General features: G+C 35.0%; 1 pseudogene; it reads right to left on the bottom strand.

Annotated features, from left to right (window-relative positions):
- Window positions 1-21,955, bottom strand: part of LOC120215485 — a 41,413-nt pseudogene that overhangs the window by 760 nt on the left and 18,698 nt on the right.

The raw sequence follows: 21,955 nt of genomic DNA, 5'->3' as shown, positions 1-21,955 counted from the left end.
AGAATCACAGTCTAAAAACACCAAGATTGATAGTTAAATATACATTCATTCAAAGGGACACTACTACAGCGTTCTCTTGGGAAGGACTTAATTGACAGAAAGACAGAAAAACACATTTAATGATTTCAAAAGTTTAGGGTTTAGGGTCAACAAGAAAGTATCAAATAGGTAGATAACAAAAGGAGAAAATTGCACTACCAGGCGCTTATTTATTTCATCCTCTACAAGATGCGCCAGTAGTTTATCTGTCTCAATCTGAAAAAGGCAGAAAAGATATCAGTAATTAGAAACATCTGATGGGGTATTCTCTTGATAAGTAATTACATCTCAAGCTAGTTATCTGTGACAACTGAGCAGAATTATCTGATTCAGGACGGAGAGGAAGCTGTGACATTGAACATGACACTCATTAAGCTCATTAATTTGTCCACCATTTGCACATATCTTTAATCATTAAGAATTATAGGAAATTAGAAGCAGCACTTGTTTCCTTATAAAAGGTGGCAAAAATTCAAACAAAGAAGATGCCCGAGGTGACAGTTGGGAAGAGATAGTGTCAGCAGATACGTTTTGCCTGAGCAAACTGTGAATTTCCTGAAGTAAATATCATCAACACAGGCTAATGACACATCGAAGCTTCAAATGAAAAACCTCTTTACTAGAGCACAAGGATGTGAAGGGAATTAGAGACTAGGCACTATCAAACATTAGTTACCTTCAGTAGTGCATACACTTCAGGAATGCTCTCTATAAGCCCTTCAGGCAGAAGGATGACCCCATGTTCGAACACACAAGGTCAGGGAACAACAATAACAACTGAGCCTTTCAAATATGAAATAAAGCAACTTGCAATATCTTACCTTGTTCAGCCCTAGCTTGAATTACATCACAAATTTGCTTTGTTATGTCAGAAAGAGTAAGTTTTGACGCAGCCACCTCTTCACCAAGAATTACCTGTTAAAACATATCAAATGTTTAGTGAAAATAGACATTTTCTGTAGCAGATATAACTAACAAATATAATTAGTAAGCAAAAACAAACCATATTTGGATGAGACTGGAGGGTGCATTACAGGGCAACATGTGATGCCTTCCTTCCCATAAGACGGATAAAATAATAATACTAAAAAAGAAAGGAAGCTAGGGTAAGAAAACAGAAAGCTTAAATCACACGCGTCTCTGCTCTTACTCGCTTCTTTCATAACTTCAATATACTTCATGCCAAAAGAGATTGATGTGACCACTCACCTAGGAGATACTATCTTATGATGGAAAGAACTTACCTTCTCGGCGGAGAGAACATCAGTGCAGACATACTGATAAGTTGGGAATTGACCTGCATGTTATATAAAGAGAATTGCACATCAGATTTACAAGTTTGCAGGTATGATCCGTAAGGATTAGGCCATCCCTTTGATACTTTACTTTCCGCACAATTAACTTCTAAATTGTTTCTGTCTGACCATGAGCCAAATCCATCAGTAAGTAAATAATTACTGAATCTGTCGGAGTCTTTTCTCCTGAATTTCTTTTACTACTACAATAAAAATTCCTAAATATTTGGATTGATACCTTGCATATTGTATCCAAATCAACATTAGCTTCAACAAATTGATTCTTAAGGTCTCCATTCAGTGTAACAGGAACACCAACCACCTGGAAACACGATAAACATTTCAAGATATTCGCGGGAACATCCAATTGGAAATAATAACCAAAAAAGTTGTTGGATTATAGAGATTTAGTACTGAAAGTTACCTTTTTTGAACATTTGGCTTCAGCAAGTTGGGCAGCATCTATGTTTGATGTTACACCTACAAGCCAAACATAACTGTTACTTGGTCACTTCCACTCACTTACCATAGCATGCTGTAAACCTTAACAATTAATTCACCTCCAATAATTACAAGGCCATCCAACTTCAAATCATTGCAGGCAGTTAATGCAGCCTGAACTTGCTCAGTTGTTCTAATTTGATCGAGTCCATCCAACAGATCCTAACCGCCTTCTCAATCAAAAAAACATATAGAAGAATGTTAAATTGTAGGACCATATGAAATCAAAGCTGTTTCTTCACATAAGATTTCTTCATTAAAGAAGCTACCTTAATTTTTGTACGTCGAAAGATTATCATCAGTGATCTCTAAGAGTTTTTTGCGCAAATAAACCTTGAGTACCACCTGTTAGCCGGAGCAGTAGAAGATCACCCGTCACATGGAGAATTACAAGCACAAACAAACAATTGTATTGCAACGGAATAATAGAAAATAAAACTAACTAAGCAAATCACAACATCTGCAACACATAAGTGCTTATTTATGTATGGACATGTCCATGTGTATGGTGTATTTATAATTATGTATGTGTTTTTGAGCGTGTGCACTAATATAAATGTATGGAGTATGTGTATCATGGCATTGACAGTATAACATCATTTGAGCTGAGAGCGCAGCTTACCCAAAAAGCCAAGCCAAGCAAAGTGCTATTCGGGTTGTGAATTTTGAGAGCTTTGTGCAGGCCCCATATGACATTACGCACACCAGGGGATTGTCTCCCACGAAAGACAAGTCCAACCCTGTCATGCAAGAAGATCTGGTAATTAGACAAATAAAAGGATATGTACAAATAAATATATCCATGCAGCAGCATATGACATTGAATTAATGCCAACAATTCCACGAAAAGGTGAAAAGATGAAGGATGTAGCAAGTAGAAGCAACTATTGAATTAAAAATGAGCCTAAAGGGGGGGGGGGGGTCATGAGCAGGGTTTCAAATCGCGGTCGCGTTTTCGGTTATTTCGGATTTACCGTGATTGCGGCCGTCGTGGGCGCTATTGCGGCTGTCGCGGACGCTATTGCGACAGTCGCGGGTAACTCGGACGGCGGCGAAACCACTATATCGCGGCCGAAATCACGGTCACGGACCGTTTTTTAAAACCCTGGTCATGAGAGAAATAAAACACAAGCACCTAATAGCTGGGTGCTCAGTTATAATCTGAGCAGCAGGTACTTTGGCAGTCAACCTAAAGAAGTGAGCCAAAGGCTTGCCAAAAGTGTGTGGAAAAGCACGGGCAATGATTTGAGCATCAGATATAAGGAATTACCAGTTGGGGGAAATCCATTCATAAACACATTCATATATCATTCATAAATTACGAGATCATACACGTTATGAATGATTTTAATTATGTCTGTAATTTATGAATGATTTTTCGAAAAACCATTCATAAGTGTGTGAAGGATTTATGAATGGTTTGAGGATCAGATATAAGGAATTATTGAGATTCTCGGGGCCGCAGAGCCTACCCAAGGGTCGCTTTAGGTCCATAAGGAATTACCAGTCGGTGCTGAACCTATACAAGGAATTACCAGCAGCGACTGAACCTGATAGAGTCTTCAGTCATAATCCCAGAGTACCACGTATAAAAATAATTTCAGTAAGTAAACAAAGATATCAAATATCAGAACAGAGATCATAACAGAAATCAGAGAAAACATCTATGTGATCAGGGAACACACTAGAGATTCTAGATATTATTCGAAGGTGATTGGTATTTATCAGATAGAGAGTAATGAAACTTCTGTAAACTGATTAAATTCATAAATGAGATCCCCATAATAGGGTTTGATAGCTGAAAAATTCATCAGTTATTTAGAACGTGATTTATCAGGATCATAAAGTATTCAGATATTTTTCGGAGGCACTATGTACTCATAAAGGTATTCAAAATCCTTTGCATCTGAGTTACTTTTGTTTTCTGATATGACAGGAGTGACTCTATTATCCAGGAAATCAGAGGCATTTTGGGCATTAGGTTCTTGGAGAGTTCTTGGTGATTTGAGCTTATAAAGGAGAAACGAAGATTCATGGCATTTACAATTTGTGTCAATCTATCGGAATATCGATTTAACTCGAACTGTACAAGTCCTATCAATGATACCTGTCAACCGATCAAATCGTTGCACTTCTAGAGTATTCACTTTTTAATACAAACAATTCTTGTCGAATTGATCATCTTCAGAATCATCGTGGAATGGATCTTAGGGAGACGAACATGAATTCCAATGATCTTTATTCCAATTCGACATTACAACGTTATTAGGAAATGTCGACATGCTTGATTAATAGTTCATAACCCTTAGGGACGGTACATTATGTAAGTTTATCAGCATTTCCAGACTTATCCGAGTCACTCACTTAATCCTAAGTCATTGAGGTTACTTAGGTCATTTAGTAGTCAAGTCTATCCCAATCACTTTGGAGTTTCTAGAGTAATTCTATCATTTCTGAAATTTGAATACATACAATACTTCCATTCCGTTTAACTTGGTCATATAATATAGTCATATCGGTATACGAGGTTGATTTGTTCATTTTAGAGCTGAGGGTATTTAGTTATTCCAGAGCTTGGACGTGCTTCGAATCATATTAGACTTCAGGACAATTCTAACTAAATCAGGAATTTAATCGGTGATTCCAAGATTCAAGTGGATCATAATTTAAGTTCTCAAGTCGTCTCCCTTATTATAGTCATCCATAGTCCTTTTTACACTTTAAGGGTATTATCGTCATTTTATTCAATTTTGTGAGTGGTATTACTTTGGATAACTTAGGCTTGAAAGTATTCTAGTTCCTTTAGAGTACAGAGTACTTTGTTCATTTGATCACTGGAGGTTATTTTCACTACTAGGGGATGTCTTGGCCCTTTTACAATACAAGGGTATTTTTGGAATTTTACCCTATAATGTTATTTTTGGTAATTTCTTAACTAAATATTTCCAAAATTTAATCGTTAACAAGATTAATAAGAAGTTACGCATTATGAGATTGATTGATTTACTGATTAAATCATTGAACTGAAATTTGTTTCCGATTATTCTACCAATTTCTTTTTTGAACTATTAGAATCTCATACAATGTTCCGTATTTATTCCAATTTCTGTCTGAGTCCAAAGATAGTTAAATGCACCTAATTGACCAATCATTTTCATTAATGCATTTACCATTTATCAGTAGGTTCCAAAAAGCATGCAAAAGGTAGTAGAGTATTATCTCGATTTTTGTGCCATATTGTTCGACCATTTAAACTCCATTCGATCACTCTCGAACTTGAATTCAACATCCAATAATTCCTCATATACATAGAAATTGAATTTACGTTGGAAACTGAACTTAATTGAGAAACCATATTGAATCCAAAGGTAAATAACTGAAAAATGACTTACCGAGTGTGAATTTGGCAAACGAACTTCGGATTCGGACTCAGGACATCGAAAAACATAAAATAGGGCTTTTCGAAAAATTTGACTTTTTTAATCAAAGTCAACGATCAACGGGTTGACTCGGTTAAAGTCAACAGTCACCTGGTTAACTCGGTTAAAGTCAACGTATTGACTCTGTAAGTTGACTAAGCCGAGTTAACTCAATGACTGAACCAGACCAGACGATTCGGGTGGGTAGGTGGGTCGAGTCGACCCAGTTCTGGAAAACTCCCTAGACCAAACAAGCCCCACATGCGGGTGGCGGTGCGTGACAGCGACGACGGGCTCGGTGTTGATGATCGATTTCCCCTATGCCAATGATCAGAATAAACTAACAACGTTGATGACACTCCCAATCGGGTTTTGGTCGGAAACACCTGGGGAACACCGTGTTGGAGGCGGTGAGGTGGAACGACCACCAGATCGACCGTAAATCAAACAAAATCGCAACGGGGGTTTGAATTTCCTAGCTGAGCTTTGAACGATGATTTACGCCGATTAACAACGAATTATACCTCGACGAATTGTGGGATTTGGTCGTCAGGGAAAGCTAGTTCGACGGGTGGCGATGGAGCCCGATGACAGTGGTCGGAGTGAGCGAACCGAGGACGATCAGTGTTAGGCTTTAGGGAAAAATTAATTTGGGTATTTAGGGATTTTGCTTCTGATTGGGGTGGGTTAAATTAGTATTAATTATCTAGAAAAATTGGGAAAATTTAGGGCTAAGTCCTTGAACTTCCTAGATTTTTGAAACTAGCCCAAAAATTTCAGAAACTTACAATTTGGTCCTAACTTTTTTCTTTATTACAACTTTAATTCAATAATTTATATTAATAAATTTTTGCCTCTAAATTACGGTGTGACAATTCTCTTATCCTTAAAAGAATTTCGTTCTCAAAATTCACTCAAGTCACAGAAATGCAGAAATGAAGCTTCCATCAGTTCTTCCATATATTCAAGTAGCTTTTACAGAAGTACGTGTCCTCTACTAATCCTTAACCAGCTGAGTATACATTTTCTTCAGAACTCTCCCTCATTCCAATAAAAGAATCAGAACAGAATTATACTTGTGGAATTAATTAAACCTTGGTTACGAGGTTAGGTTCATAGAGCGGTAACATCTCTCAATTTCATTTATGTAGCCAGGTCAAAATTTCTCGGATATGTAACTCTAACATTACTCGTGAGGTACTTTACAGAATTTAGACAAACATTATTGATATTCCTTTATACATAAGTCGAGACCTAACGGATAGAAAACTTAGGTAAGCTTGTTACATAGAGGGACTCGACCTTGGAGTTCCAGCTTAGAGAAGTACGATTGTAGTATAGGGGAATGTATTAACTAGACATCCTATGACATTTGACCGGCTGATCTATCTAAAAAAAAACACGACTTAACCCAAGCTCTGATACTAATGAATGTAACACCCACAGACCGATGCGGGTGACCTGATCCGATCTGAGGTGTCACTTTAGGTCCACTGGAGCGACCCACATTAAAAATCCCAAAAACAATTAAAATTTCTTTTAAAACGTGTAAAATCATAAATCAATTTATAATTAAAATATAAGTTCAAAAAACCATTCATAAATTACAGACACAATTAAAATCATATACGTTCAGACTCGAATATAAAAACAGAATACCATCTACATGCCCCTAAACACATGCAGTGTATTCTGCAAGTAACGCCGGGGGAAATCCTTTATTGATGTTGATAGTTGCAATGATTCAATCCTTTTAATCTGAAAAGGGTGAGTAACAAAGTGAACTTTGGGAAGCTCAATAATACAATACTATCAGAGGGTGGACTAATTCAACACCTTGGGGTCTGAGAGCCTACCCAAGAATGATTCTTGGGGCCACAGAGCCTACCCAAGGGTCGCCTTAGGTCCATAAGGAATTACCAGTCGGTGCTGAACCTATACAAGGAATTACCAGCAATGACTGAACCTTTCAGAGTCTTCAGTCATACTTGAGTCCCAGAGCACCATGTATAAAAATAATTTCAATCGATAAACAAAGATATCATAAATCAGTGCAGAGATCAAAATATAAATTAGAGAAAACACTCATCTGATCAGGGAACACACTAGAGATTACATATATTATTCGGAGGTGATTGGTGTTTATCAGATAGAGAATTATGAAACTTCTGTAAACTGATTAAATTCATAAATGAGATCCCCATAATAGGGTTGATAACTGAAAAATTCATCAGTTATTCAGAACGTGATTTATTAGGATCATAAAGTATTTAGATATTTTTCGATGGCACTATGTACTCATATAGGTATTCATAATCCTTTTCATATGAGTTACTTGTGTTTTCAGATATGACAAGAGTGATTCCATTATCCAGGAAATCAGAGGCATTTTGGGCATTAGGTTCTTGGAGAATTCTTGGTGATTTAAGTTGATAAAGGAGAAACGAAGATTCAGGGTATTTACGATTTCTGTCGATCTATCGGAATATCGAGTCAACTCAAACTGTAAAAGTCCCATCAATGATACCTTTCAACCGATCAAATCGTTGTACTTCCTGAGTATTCACTTTTTAATACAGACAATTCTTGTCGAATTGACCATCTTTAGAATCATCACAGAATGGATCTTAGGGAGACAAACATGAATTCTAATGGTCTTTAATCCAATTCAGTATTGCAACGTTATTAGGAAATGTTGACGTACTTGATTCATAGTTTATAATCCTTAGGGATGGTACATTATGTAAGTTCATCTACGTTTCAAGACTTATCCGAGTCACTCACTTAATCCTATGTCATTGAGGTTACTTAGGTCATTTAGTAGTCAAGTCTATCCTGTTCACTTCGGAGTTTCTAGAGAAATTCTATCGTTTCCGAAATTTGAGTACATACAATACTTCCATTCAGTTTAACTTGGTCATATAATATAGTCATATTGGTATACAAGATTGATTTGTTTATTTCAGATCTGAGGGTATTTAGTTATTCTAGAGCTTGGACGTTCTTCGAATCATATTACACTTTCGGGGGATTCCAACTAAATCAGAAATTTAACCGGCGATTCTAAGATTTAAGTGGATCTTAATTTAAGTTCTCAAGTCGTCTCACTTATCATAGTCATCCATAGTCCTTTTTACACTTTAAGGGTATTATCGTCATTTCATTCAATTATATCAGTGGCATTACTTTGGATAACTTAGGCTTGAAAGTATTCTAGTTGCTTTAGAGTTTAGAGTACTTTGTTCATTTGGTCATTGGAGGTTATTTTCACTACTAGAGGATGTCTTGGTCATCTTACAGTACAAGGGTATTTTCGTAATTTTACCCTATAATGCTATTTTTGGTAATATCTTAACCAAATATTTCTTAAATTTAATATTTAGTGAGATTAATCAGAAGTTACCCGTTCTGAGATTGATTGATTTATTGATTAAATCATTGAACTGAAATTTATTTTCGATTAGTCTACCAATTTCTTTTTCGAGCCGTTAGAATCTTATACAGTGTTTCGTCTTTATTCCAATTTCCATCTAAGTCCAAAGATAGTTAACTACATCTAATGGACCAATCATTTCTATTCATACATTTCCCATTTATCAACGGGTTTCGAAAAACATACAAAAAAGATTGTAGAGTATTACCTCGGCTTTTGTGCCAAATCGTTCTACCATTTAAACTCCATTCGATCACTCGCGAACTTGAATTCAACGTCAATAATTCCTCAGATACATAGCAACCGAATTTACGTTAGAAACTGAACTTAATTGAGAAACCATATTGAATTCGAAGGTAAACCATTGAAAAATGACTTACCGTGTGCGAATTTGGAAAAAGAGGCTTTGGATTTGGACTCAGGACGATGAAAAATATAAAATAGGGCTTTTCAGACAATTTGAGTTTTTCGATTAAAGTCGAAGTCAAAGTCAACGATCAAAGGGTTGACTCAGTCAAAGTCAACAGTCACCTGGTTGACTTGGTCAAAGTCAGCGAGTAACTCAGTTGATTTGACTCAGTAACTGGACCAGACTAGATGAGTCAGGTCGGGTCAGATTTGGTGGGTCAAGTAGGCGGGTCGGGTCGACTCGTTCTAGAAAACTTCTTAGACCAAACAAGCCCCACGCGTGGGTGATGGCACGTGACAGTGACGACAGGATCAGGTCGGATGATCGATTTCCCCTACATCGATGATCGAACGAAATCGACAATGTTGATGACAGTCTTAGTCGGGTTTGGGTCGAAAACACCTGGGGGAACACCGTGTTGGAGGCGGTGAGATGGAACGACCACCGGATCGGCTGTAAATCAAAGGAAATCGTAATGGGGCTTTGGGTTTTTTGGCAGAGCTTTGAACGGTGATTCGTGACGATTAACGAAGAATTACACCTTGATAGACTGTGGGTTTTGGTCGCCAGGGAAAACTGGTTCGACGGGTGGCGATGGAGTACGCTGACACTGGATGGAGTGAGCGAATCGAGGACGGCTGGTGCTAGGCTTTGGGAAAAATTAATTTGGGGATTTTTCTTCCGATTGGGGGTTGGTAATAATTATCCAAAAAATTGGGAAAATTCAAGGATAAGTCCCTAAACTTCCTAGAGATTCGAAACTTACCCAATAATTTAAAAAACTTACAATTTGGTCCTAACCTTTTCCCTTATTTCAACTTTAATTTGATACTTTATATTAATAACTTTTTGTTGGGATATAACATCTAGAGATGTAGTGGTATCACCAAACACAACCCTCACATTAGTTCCCTGAAACATTAAATGTATCGTTCGTTTATAACAAAACAATATAGCGAATAACGGCCAGTCAAATATAATTAGTCTACATGTAGAAGCAAAATATTAGCTATAAGAAAAATCAAATCCAACAAAAGCTAAAAGAGAAACATAATTACAAAAAAATATAGAGAAAAATTAAGGATTACAAAGAACAAAACACGTGATGCAGGTGGAGGAAAGAGAGACCTCGAGGCAAGGAGGGAGTTGTGGCTGATACAAAGATCGGAGTCTCTGGAGATCGGAGAGCTCTCTGGGAATGGCGTAATCGGAGTCCACTTATGTTGCTTGTGTGATTGATTTAGGGACGATTCAATCTTTAAATCTAAATTTGGTAAAACAGTGATTGAAGTAGGTTTGGAAGTTTTGATCTTTGGTTGGAAAAGGAGTAGAGATGAAAGGTTGGTGTGGCGGAGTGTGTTTAGTTTTGGGAAGTTCTACCGTACGACAACCTTAATATACGGCTAAGGAAAGGCGCTACCAGAAATGTTATTATTTTTTAACATTTTCGGTAAAAAAGTACCTAAAACATTATTATTTCTATCGAAAATGTTATTATTGAGAGCTTTACCGGGTTTGGTAATATATCCGGTAAAGCGCTATCTAAAACATTATCTTTTCTACTGGATTATAATAACCCAAATATCAGGTCAGTGACTTTATCGAAAAGATTTAAAATTTGAGGATTTATTTGATTAAATGATAAAAGATGAGAAATGATTTGGATGAGTGGTTTAGATTAAATTGTAACAATGGATGATTGAAAGGGCATTTTGGTCCTTTGGAATGAAATGAATTTAAAACTCAAATTTTTATAGGGATTTAATAAAAGGGAAAGTTAAAAACAAAATAGGTTAAGTTATATATTTTCCTTCTTCTTCTTCCCGTGACTTTGTGTTCTCCTCCATAACCAAAGGTAAACTTCATCTAATTAGTTTTTCCTTTCGATTATGGTTTGCTTTTGTAACCTTAAGTGATATGTAAGCTTAAAGAAGAGATAAATAAGATTAAAACTAGGAGATGGAGGAAATATTTTAGATTTAAGAAAATGGGTTTTTGAATGTTATGTTAGAATATGAGTTTTTATTCATGTTAATTAGTATATTTAACTTGTCAAAGAAGTAAATAAGAGATTAGAAGAATTGAATGAGATTAGAAACATGTTAGAAAAAGTGGTATGATTCTTAGATGGAAATGTTCTTGGGAGTGTTTAGATGTTTTAAGAAGCTAAATGAAGGAAAGTTAGTAGGGATAAGTAAATAAGAGTTTAATAGTATTGTTGAGGGTAAGCATAAGGAAATTTGACCAAATTTGGGTAAGAATCGGGTTGAAAAATGGAAAATCTGGGTGAGGGTATTGGTACTGATAGAACAATACCAATACTATAGGTTTGAATGGGTAGAAGTATGATGAATAATACTGGTACTAATGCAATTAGTATCGATACTGATAGGGTATCGATACGAAAAAGGAAAGTATCGATACCTTGGATTACAAAATGCAGAAATGGTATCGATACTAAAAACGAGTATCAATACCATTGTATATACGTATCGATACCATGATAGGGGTACCGATACTATTGAATTTGGAAACTTTAATATAGGATGAATGTTGATAGAAATTTAATATAGTAGTACTTTTAAGTATCATTAAAATTATAAATGTTAGATAAGTATACTAACATTTAATATGGTATGTGTACTTATGGGATGCTTGTGTAGATCGTAACCATGCTCTTGAGTCAAACAAGAAAAATGGAAAAGATAAAGTTGTCGAATAGCTGGACATCCTTAAAGCATATTAACGAGGCATACTAGATGAGTGCATATATGGTAATTATATTGGTTCAGGGAGAATCATAATAAATTCACCTCAAACGTTTAAATTAATGTATGTTTTGCCTTATATGATATATGTTTATAATGAGCGTGGAATTGATACTATGAATAATCATTAGGGTATAAACTGTTTTAAAATAAAAGACTAATTGCCTAGCTGTGCATTTGATAGAAAGGTGTCAATCATGACAGTTAGATGAAAGGTTAAATAGCTTTGAGTAAAATATTAATGCCTAGATGTGCATTTGACAGAAAGGTGTCAATCATGCCAGTTAGATGAAAGGTTAAATATCTTTGAGCAAAATATTAATTGCCTAGCTGTGCTTCTACAGAAAGGTGTCAATCATGCCAGTTAGATGAAAGGCTAATTACCTTTGAGTAAAAATTAATTACTTAGTTGTGCATTTGACATAAAGGTGTCAGTCATGCCAGTTAGATGAAAGGTTAAATACCTTTGAGTAAAATATTAATTACCTAGCTATGTATTTGACAAAAAGGTGTTAATCCTGACAGTTAGATGAAAGGTTAAATACCTCTAAGTAAAATATTAATTGCCTAGTTGTGCATTTGATAGAAAGGTATCAATAATTCCAGTTAGATGAAAGGTATACATAATGGCAGTTAGATGAAAGGTTAAATACCTTTGAGTAAAAGATTAATTGCATGGCTGTGCATTTGACAGAAAGGTGTCAATTATGCCAGTTAGATGAAAGGTTAAATACCTTTAAGTAAAAGATTAATTGCCTAACTGTGCATTTGGTAGAAAGGTGCCAATAATGCAAGTTAGATGAAAGGTTAAATGCCTTTGGCATGAAAGGATGCCATAAATGAAAATGCATAACGGTGTATTATCGGTATGAAAGGATATCATAAATGAAAATGCTTAACGTTGAATAATTGGCATGAAAGGATGCAACCAATAAAAATACATAATGATATATTAACAACATATAAGGTGACACTCATGGTGATTATAAAAGATAAATGACCATTTGACACTTTGATGCAATACATGTACATTACTTTCTCATTTAACATATATAGAACAAACAAAGAATAATTAGGAAAAATATACAGTAGGATAGGTATGTTGGGCAAACTAAGAATAATTTTGATAAGTGTATGAAAGAAATCTGGTTTAACTGAGAATGATTTATCTGATCCTTAGTGAGAATGCGATTTAATTTGTCATTAAATAACCATGATATACTTATGTATAAATTGCAGTTTCTTTACAAAATTATTTCTCACTAAGTAAATACTTAACGTGTGTTGATTTCACGCGTAGGTAAAAGTAAAGAGTAGTCGATTAAGGGGTCCAGTAGCAGCTATTATCAATCTAAGGTTGACTCTCATCAGTAACTCTAGGACAATCACGTTTATTTTGAAAATTTTCTGGCATGTAATCGAAATTAAGAAAAATGTTGTGTAATGTATTCAAAGTGATAATTTTGGTAATATGTTTCAACGACTGTTTTATTGTTGTACTAAAATGTTTTCTTTTAAAATTTGAATTTTTTTTATGAGTTTTACAAATGCTTGAATGTTTTAAAATGTCATGTGACACTTATGACTTGTGTATGGAAATGTATATGGGGAAATGGGTGTTACATTTATTGGTATCAGAGCTACATGTTTAGCCGATTCTCGACCGAAATCGGGTTTAAATTAAATAGAGAAAAAGTATTACATTCCATTAAAATTTTCAAAGTTACTGATATGATGTCAATTAGAGTGTGATTGATGTCACTCCTTATTAACTTGAGTGTTATTATTATTGTAGACACTCATTTTCTTAAAAGATAGAACTAGCAAGAGTTCATCTCCTAAGAGGACTCTTCCACCACCATATCTTTTAAAGCAACAACCACATCAACAAACGTGCAACAACCGAGCAAGGAGTCTAGTTGCATTAGGATTCTATTGTTAATAGGATTCTAAAAATAGTTAGTTTTTTCACTATAAATACATTTAATCCTCCCCATTTGTAAGACACGATTGACATACAAAATACAGATGAAAGCACGAAAATAAAAAGGCAAATCTATTGTAAACGATTTGAAAAGGAAATAAAAGGTAACATCTTTTTTACATTGATTCGTTCATTTCTCATATGTGCATGTTATTTTTCTTGAGATTTGGATGGAATAACCCAAAGCGTGGGTTGCGCCAATGACCAAAAAGGGGTGGGGTTTCGAGGTTTCGAACCCAGATCTACTCTCGAGGCATGTTCATTTTTTAAAGTATTTAATATTCCCCCTAAGTCAATTTTAATCTTTAATTTACCTTGAAATTTTACCCTTTAATTTTACTATTATATTAATTTCGTCCCCTATATATATATTTTAATTATATTTTATTTATTTTTTTACTATATTCCTTTTTTTATTTATATTATATTATTTTTATTATATATATCTTATATCATTATATATATGTATGTATAGATGTATTAATTTTTCTCCATTTACTATGTATATATATTTTTTCTTAATATTATATTTTATACGTTTATATATATATATATATATATATATTCTTAATATTATATTTTTGTTTTTATTTATTTATTTATATATATTATATTATATTTTTACTTTATTTTATTTTTTTCTATTATTTTTTTTCTTAATATCTTGTATATCTTTATTTTTTATTTGTTTTACTTAGTATTACATATTACATATTACATATTTATTATTTTTATTTGTTTTAGTAAATACTACTTTATATGTACACATTATTTTTATTCATTTTTAATTTCTTTTACCTTTTTTATTTTTTATTCCATTAATATTTTCCCTTTATATGTGTCTTTGTCTTTTAACATTTTATTCATTTTGTTTTTTTTACGTGTTTTGTTATTTTTCATTTTTTCTTGTTTTATTTATTATTCTCACGTTTGCACACTTGCTATCCTAATTCGATTTTATACTCCGCTACGAGTCAAACGTTTTTATCTTTTAAGGGTATTCAAATCAATCAATTGTAAGTAATTTGAATCAGGTCTGTTAAATTTTAATTTTAATTTTGAATTTTCGCAACTAAGACAACCGGCAAATTAATTGGTACCGAAAGGGCAGTTCAAGGGTGCTAATCCTTCCTTGACCGTAACCAACTCCCGAACCCGACACATTTCTGGTAAAAACGCAGATCAGGTAAGATGGTGTCCAACCCATCTAAATTCGTTTTAAAATGGTCGGTGGCGACTCCAATCCACATTTTTCAAGTCGAAGCCCAATTCCGGGGCCCAACCGAAAGACGGTTACGACAACTTGGCGACTCCACTGGGGAAAGGTAAGTGAGTCAGGCCAAAATTAATTTTCGGTTGTCTTTTTTTAATGAAAATTACAAGTTTAAATTTTAATTTATTTATTCGATTCCAATTATTTATCTTTGATTATTGTTTTCAAGTAAATAGTTGTACTAACCGTTTTCTAATGATTTCATCCCTTAAAGATTTTTCGTCTAAGGCTCTATACCCGAGCTCTGAACCCTATTTAAGTTGGAGTGAAAGTGACGCCTTCGTGTGAATTTATTCATAGTGCGGGCCTAGCAAGTAGCCTTCGAGATTCATATACCTTATGTCTTCGTGTGAATTTATTCTCCATATGCATGTGGGGTAGGACTTTTATTGTTTTTTTCACCTCACTAACCTTTTTTATTTTTGTTCTCTTTTATTTTGTTTTCATCATTTGCATCATTTAAAAGAGGTATTGATCCACTAAAAAGATATTTGTTAAAACATAAATAATTCACATTAATGGACAAAGGGGTTGTAATACAAGAGGTGAAAAATACAGGGGTCCGGCTACAGTCAGAAAAGACTCAGAAAGGAAATGAGGACAATCTTCAAGACAACTATGTGTCACATTCAAGAAGACATGGTGCCCACAATCAAATACATCAAAAGTTAACTTTTTAAAAATGGGTTGACAAAGGTGGCAGGGGCAAGACAAGAAAAAAGGTTACTAACCTCGAGAGTCCATTCAAAGACGAAAAAAACAAGATGACAAAATGATAGCTGAATTGGAAGTCATTGTCGACAAATTCAAGAAACAAGCAAATGAACTTTGGATATTCCCTTTGATGGAGGATTTCAATGGAGTTTCTGATTCAGCAAAGGATGAAAGCCAGAGATGTAGTCATTCAATACTTTTGGGAACAAGTACAAAAAACAACTCGTCACTTGAACGGTTTAACCAGAGAAGACGGAGCAGTTCGACAGGGTATTCGACCGGTGACACACGAAGGTAGAAGACTAGTCAACTTGTTTTGGGTTCTAGAGGATTTAGTATAGATGTACCTTTAAATATGTTTATTGTCTCTTAAAAGATAAAACACTTTTGTCCCAATAAAGATTATTTATAATAACATACATGTTTTTGGATCAATGCCTCGAACATTTCATGCATTTTTGCATTTTACATTTTGCATCTACATTTCATTTTTAAGCATTTTCATAAACATGAAATTTCTTCATGGAGAATTCGATGAAGTGGTTTTAACCACATGACACCACATGGAAGCAAGTTTATAACATCAAAAGAAAAAACTAAAATCATAACGATGAGCTCGATCAGTTGGTTGTACGAGTAAGCCTACCAAGATGATCTGAGAAAATAGTCCACATATCTTAATGGCTACGATGTTGAAGCTATTTGCAGTTGCCACATAGGATGCTCCAAACATTTCTTTGAGAACTATAAGGCGTTGAAGCGCGAGATCCAAAACCTGATGGGTTCAGGGGCACAGACAGCCAAAGAAGGGGCATTGTATATATCATTTGCACTTAGAGGATTGTTTTATTTGAACTCGTGTTTGATCTTTCATGTTCGCTTAATCTTTTAAATGATTGAATTTATGCTACTTTGTAAGGTGGAGCAATTTAACAAATCTTAATCTTTAGTTTTTCAAATATTAAATGAATTAAGGATTCTTTTAATTCTTCAAGAATTATGGATTTTTGACACATGACAAGGTTAGACCTTTCTTATCCTGTCTCAAACCCCAAAATAAAATACCTTGATTCTTTACCCAAAATAACTCATGGTCATTACCAAAAAGACCAAATTTTGACATTACCTCCCTTTGAAAATTTTTAACAATGCCTTTATCTTTTTGATACACCCATACCTTTCTTTGAGTCAATAAAGTCACATCATTGTCTTTTTAGACTCAAAATTGACATTTTTATACCATTAAAAGCCAAGGCATTGAGTTGTTCATTTGAACATGAGCATTCTTCTAAGACACAACTTGGGGCATCTTGCAGGGAGCCTGAATATTGAGACATGTTGGGGGCAAGAAGAAGAAAGAAGAATTCACTCGAAATAATTCTACCATGCATTAATTACACTGTTTTCATGTGAATAAAATTAATCCTGAAAATCTATCCCCCTGGGGATACCTTTTCTGTGAGGACTTCCATGTATGAAATGATGAACGGTTTTCTTTCTTCATCCCTTCACAACAGGAGAAAATATATATCCCTTGTGTCCCCTTTTGAGCCTATAGTATTTTTCTTCTGATTCAACCCTAACCAAGGATCACCCTCCACACTAGGGGCAAGGTGGAGAAAATCTGATCGCATGAGTGAAGACATTGATTCAGATGAGATACCGAAAGGTGAACCAAATGCTAAGTGCGAAGATTCAATCAGAACAAAAAGAGAAAAAAGAGAAAAAAAGCAAAGAGAAAATAAAAAGAGAAAAAACAAAGGAAAATTGAAGAAAAAAGAAGACAATATGCATATGCAAAGATTCTCTCGATTCAAACGACACATCGAGATTCAAACTATGAGATTGATCAAATCACTGAACCACTTTACTCGAAGATCATAGAGCATCAAATGAGATTGATCAAGCACAATCATTTCTGAATTACTGAATCACTCTACTCGAAGATCATAGAGCATCAAGAGAGACACACATACGAGCAGATTCAAATTGAGCAAGATATGATTAAAGACATCAGAATGAATTGATCCTTGGTTCAATCACCCTTAAACACTTGTTTGAGACTTTTATCCCTTACTTTCATAACCATGAACCATGACCTACGTTATGTGCCTTAAAAATCCCTTCTAATCATACATGGATTTCTAAACAGAAGAGACTATCTTCAGATTTCATCCCGCCCATCAGAACTAATCGTTATTTGAAAAAAATAGTGTAATTAATGTATGATAGAGAAAAATAACAAAGGGGAGTTCAAGACATAAATTACGAATAATGTCTTGAAACCAAAGGAGGATTCGAGTTGAAAACCTGAAAAGGCGGCTCTAATACGAAAATTGGGCAGCTGAGGCGATCGCACAAATTCCTTAATAAGGCATCGCACGATCCGAGCATGACCATGAAAGTTGGGAGTCAGAGAACACTTCCAGTAGAGGAGCATACAAGGTACCCCATCAAACCTTTGATCATCAAATAAAAAAAATGCCAAACCTTTGACCAAACACAATAACCTGAGACTTTTTATCATTTCCTTACTTAACCATTTCTCAAAAATAGCTTTGATCTTGGCACGTGTCAAATAGCTATAATTTATTGAAGGATTAACATTGTAATTAATTCTTTGATATCCAATGAACTCTAGTTTTATGATTCGTCTCAATTGTAAAACCGTGAAAGAGGCAATATTTTCAAAACTTCTGATTAAACATTTTTCGAAACTCTTTTAATTGATATTTTCAGAACTTTGAAAATAAAAGAGAAACATTTTTCAAACAAGACAATCTCTCTAGAGTGGATCTTGGTAAATGACATGTGGCTCTCAGACAGTAATCTCATGCTTAGAATTAATGTTGAAGCAAGAAATGAGGAATAATAGGGGCACTTTTAATGTTGGGGCATTTTTGGAGATTCAATATTGAATATTGGGGCATCTCCGGGGATTCAAAATCCTGATGCGAACGATCAGATCTTCCAAAGGCTTTTCCTCTATATGTAGGAACCAGCAGGCAAAAAATGAGATTCTGTCCAAGGAATAAAACAAGAACTCATTCATTATGCATACATTTTAGAACATCATATTTATCATTTTTTTATATACATAAGTTTTGCAGCTTTAGAGTCAAGTTTCAACTTCAAGGCAAAAAATACTTGATTCAAAAGAGTTTGTAAAAATCGATGGTGGTTGCTTAACTCAGCAGCAAGAAGTCACACTTCAACCAACTCGACAGATTGAAAGATCGACATTCATCTTCAGATTCAACATTTCCAATATAAATTTTGTCTCGCTTGAGACAGTCTCATTTAATGCAGACGATTATCTCACTTGAGATTGCTTTTCTTAAAACAGACTTTGTCTCACTTGAGACTATTTTACTCGAAAGAAGGAATTTCATTTCATTCAAGACTGTTTTTAAAAAGAAGATTTTATCTCGCTTGAGATAGTTTCACTTGAAACAAAATATTCTCTCCCTTGAGACAGTTTCTTTTGAAACATAAACATTTAAAACATTTCCCTTGAAATAAATTTCATCTATCTTGAGACAGTTTCCCTTGAAACAAATTTTGTCTCTCTTGAGACAGTTTCCCTTGAAACAAATTATTTGAATATGTTTTATTTGCAACAAATTTCATCTCCCTTGAGACAGTTTCTTTTGGAACTAAGTTTTGTCTCTCTTGAGACAGTTTCTCTTGTAACAAATTTTGTCTCTCTTGAGACAGTATCCCTTGAAACAAAATCTTTGAATTTATTTCCCCTAAAACAAATTTTGTCTCCCTTGAGACAGTTTCTCTTGAAACACAAAATCTTCAAATTTATTTCCCTTAAAACAAAATTTTGTTTCCCTTGAGATCGTTTTCATAAAACATCAGATATCTTTGAGATCGTTTCCCTTGAAACAAATTCTATCTCTTTCGAGACAACTTCTCTTGAAGCATCATCTGAACCGTTACACTCAGCTCAGACACATACTTGAGATGGTCAAGAAGCATTTCTCAAATCAAAAATAGAATGTGCACATCAGATTTAAACATTTGAAGAATTCAAGATTAGGGATCAGAACTTGAAGATTCAAGAATCAAGATTCCAGACAGGCAACCGGAGATCGAGATTTCTCTCCAGAGCCCCAAGATAACATATGTTGCATATGCATTTTAGGCACACATAAGAGCATTGCATCCATAGCATCACATATATGCATGACTTTTTTAGGTTTTAGCTAGAGTCAATTTCAACTTCGCGGTGAAGGATATTGAACTCAAAGCGACACAATTTGCTCGAGAGTAGATTTCAACTTCACGACGGAGAATATCTAACTCGAATCCAAACTTCACAATAAAGGGGTCATCCACGGTTTCAACTTCACGGAAAAGGGAATCATGTCCACCCGTAACATACAATACTTGGATTTCAACCTCACAATGAAGGATATTCAAGTCAAGGCTCAACTTCACGACGAAGGAGCCATCCGTGATTTCAACTCCACGACGGAGGATATCATACCCGTACATCCACGATTTCAACTCCACGATGGAGGATATCATGCCATTTGAGGCTCAACTTCACGACGAAGGGGCTTCCCAGTTTCAGAGCCAATTTTAACTTCACAACGAAAGATATTGGACTCAAGATAACACAAGCTCAACTTCACAACGAAGGGGTGACTGATTGTCAACAAATAACTTTTCAGTCTCATTCAGAGTCAATTTCAACTTCACAGCGAATGATATTGAACTCGAGACAACACAAGCTCAATTTCACAGCGAAGGGGCGATTGGCTGTCAACAAACAATTTCCCAGTTCTAGAGGCAATTTCAACTTCACGACGGAGGATATTGGCCTCGGGACAATACTACCCATTTGGATTTCAACTTCACGATGAAGGATATCCAATTACCAGGCTCAAATTCACAACGAATGGGCCACATGCGGTTTCAACTTCACGACGAAGGGGAATCGTGTACACAAATAAACATCCATCTCTAGATTGGATTTCAACTTCACGACGAAGGATATCCAACTCAAAGAAGGGTTATCTATCAACAAAGACCTTGGAGTTCGACTACGCTCATCTCCAAGACACATAATTTATAGCATAACTCAAGGCAAGAAGGGTTATCTATCATCAAAGACCTTCGAGTTCGATTACATTCAACTCAGAGGTAAATCAAATTTACAGCATAGGTTAAGGCAAGAAGGGCTATCTGTCAACAAAAATTTTCGAGTTTGATTCCATTCAGCTCGATGACACATCAATCACACTATTGTCCGACTACAATCGAGGTTTTTAAGCCGAGAAGAAGATATGGGTTAGCCGTGCCTTAGTAGCAAGAAGACTTTTTTCCGTCATCATAGCTTAAGTCGAGAAAAGCTATCTGTTAATGAAGACTTTTCGAGTTCGGTTTCATTCAGCTCGAGGGCATATCAACCACATTGTGGAGTCAAGAGATTACTTTCCATTCAAATTTTTAGCCAAGGTCTTTAAACCAAGAAGAAGACCAAAGTGAACTACAACTAGAAGCCATATTATGATTCAAATCATTTCAAGATTGACTCGACTTCGCGACGGAGGAGCCATCCGCAACTCAATTCGACATGGAGTTATTCTTCAACTCCACTGAATAAAAATTTGTGTCTTTTTATCTTTGTCCTATTTTTCGTTCCACGAAAAAGGACAAAGAGGGGCAGCTGTAGACACTCATTTTCTTAAAAGATAGAACTAGCAAGAGTTCATCTCGTAAGAGGACTCTTCCACCACCATATCTCTTAAAGCAACAACCACACCAACAAACGTAAAACAACCGAGAAAGGAGTCTAGTTGCATTAGGATTCTATTGTTAATAGGATTCTAAAAATAGTTAGTTTTTTTTCACTATAAATACATGTAATCCTCCCCATTTGTAAGACACAATTGACATACAAAATATAGAGGAAAGCACGGAAATACAAAGGCAAAGCTATTGTAAACGATTTGAAAAGGAAATAAAAGGTAGCATCTTTTTTTGCATTGATTCGTTCATTTCTCGCATGTGCATATTATTTTTCTTGAGATTTGGTTTTAATAACCCAAAGCGTGGGTTGCGCCGATGACCAAAAAGGGGTGGGGTTTCGAAGTTTCGAACCTA

The sequence above is a fragment of the Hibiscus syriacus genome, unplaced genomic scaffold, assembly GCF_006381635.1.
Source record: "Hibiscus syriacus cultivar Baekdansim isolate YM2019G1 unplaced genomic scaffold, ASM638163v2 tig00110121_pilon, whole genome shotgun sequence".
In the NCBI taxonomy this organism is placed as follows: domain Eukaryota; kingdom Viridiplantae; phylum Streptophyta; class Magnoliopsida; order Malvales; family Malvaceae; genus Hibiscus; species Hibiscus syriacus.
This window is presented reverse-complemented; position numbering and strand designations above follow the sequence as displayed.